This window comes from Tupaia chinensis, unplaced genomic scaffold (assembly GCF_000334495.1).
Source record: "Tupaia chinensis unplaced genomic scaffold, TupChi_1.0 Scaffold000216_1, whole genome shotgun sequence".
Taxonomy (NCBI): Eukaryota; Metazoa; Chordata; class Mammalia; order Scandentia; family Tupaiidae; genus Tupaia; species Tupaia belangeri.
In genome coordinates, this window is record NW_006159691.1 from 3,270,089 (window position 1) to 3,272,114 (window position 2,026).

Genomic DNA, 2,026 nt, shown 5'->3' on the forward strand with positions numbered 1-2,026 from the left:
GATATTACCAAATACATTATCAACAGATAACTTTTCTTTTTTGTGTCTGTTAAGTGTTGTTTTTTTTTCCCCTATCCCCTTCTTCCAACCCCAATTACTGACCCCCTCCTACACTGCCTCTAGTATCTATAGTTGCTTTTCCTGCTATTACACCTTCCAATCCCTCAGTTTATGATACAGAATGCAAATATTTGATATCTATTAAACTTGGACAAGCAATGCCTATCTTCATAGTCTGGTTTGCTTCACTTAGTACTGAATCTTCCATATTCATCCATTTTGTATCAATGGTCAGGGTCTCTTTTTTATGGTTGCATAGTATTCCATAGTGTACATGTTCTGCTTTTTTTACCAAAAGTGTATTTTTTTGTTTTTTTTTTTTTTTTTTTTTTTTTCAATCCACTCATCTGTTCTTGGTCATTTGGGTTGATTCCATGTCCTAGCAATTGTGAATAATGTTGCAATAAACATGGATGTACAAGTGTTTTACCAATTGTTTTCCTACTTTTTTAGATAGATAGCTAAGAGTGAAATTACTGGATCATACAGTAGTTCTATTTGTAGGTTTCTAAGGAACCTCCATAATATATATATATATATATATATCAGTTCTTCTATTAGTTGAGCAGTTTTTTTTTTCACTGAGTCTAATCTTGCTTACACTTTTTATACTTTCTATGTAATCTCAGGCTTAATGAATATGCTATATAAGAGTCAATAATGTGTCTGTGAAAACTGAATTTTGAGATTTTGCCAAATACAAATTACTTTTTTTTATATAATTTCATGGAATTGGAAGTTTGAGAAAAATAAAAATTTGAGGGAAAAAAAATACTACAAGAATTTTGTCCTCAGATGCCTTTTTACCTTAAACTTTGCATGTCTCAAAGAAATCCAAACTAGGTGTCATAAAATATGTGTAAACTTAAAAAAAAAAAAAAGAGGAAAGGAAGATTGTACTCAAGGCAAGCACCTTTACCCCTATATCAAAAGACTGTTTAATGCTCGTGCATTTTTATGTTTAGGTTAAAATTAAATGTTTAAGGTGTGCATATTTTGTGTGATTTCCTGCTTCAATTGAATTTTTCAATTATCTGGCCAAACAGCCATTCTAGGTAAGAGGAATTTCGTACCTTCCTCAAAGGAATATGGTAAGAACTAAATGTAACAAATAATAAGCCCTCTTTCAACAAGACTGTGACTTCAGCATGCTTGCAAGAAGCGTTAGCTGTTAAATTAGAAGGAGTGGTGGCAATATGGCTGTCACTAATTAGTGAGACATCTACCAAGTCCTTTTGCCTCTTGTCAGCCAAAGAAGGAAGAATTGGGCTCGAATAAGTGATACTCAAACTGTAGCATTTAGTCCTTCCATTTCCGACGTGCTGGCTGCAGAGCCGGTGTATGTGTGGCAATAACACGTCTGCTGCGCTGCCTGCCATCACGCCCACCGCCAGGAAGGCCACCGCTTTGGTGATTTTCCTTCACTGACTGGGCGGTATGGGAGCCCATATAGAAATATATGAAGGAGTGCACATTGCTGCTCAGAAATCAGGAGAGGCCATCTTTATCTTTATTCAGGCCTGTAATGCCCGTTATATAAATATGAACGTGGCTATGCCTTCTTGGTTTGGATATTATTGGGCTTTCCCCAGATTCACAGGAGAATGAACCTGGAATTAACCAGGCAGCAGAAAATGTAAAAGCTTTGGTAGATCAAGAAGTGAAGAATAGGATTCCTTCTAACAGAATTATTTTGGGAGGATTTTCTCAGGGCGGAGCTCTGTCTCTATACAGGGATCACCACTCAGCAGAAGCTGGCGGGCTTCACCAGGCTCAGTTGCTGGCTTCCCCTTGGGGCCTCCTTTCCACAGGGTCCTATCAGTGGCATTAACAGAGATATTTCTATTCTCCAGCTCCATGGGGATTGTAACCCTTTAGTTCCCTTAATGTTTGGTTCCCTTACTGTTGAAAAACTTAAAACATTGGTAAATCCCGCCAATGAAACCTTTAAAACCTACCAGGGCGT

The 2,026-nt window shown here is 37.2% G+C and overlaps 1 pseudogene; it reads left to right on the forward strand.

Annotated features, from left to right (window-relative positions):
• Positions 1-1,573: 1,573 nt before the first annotated feature.
• The window catches only part of LOC102500272 (acyl-protein thioesterase 1 pseudogene), a 529-nt pseudogene continuing 76 nt past the window's right edge, over positions 1,574-2,026 (forward strand).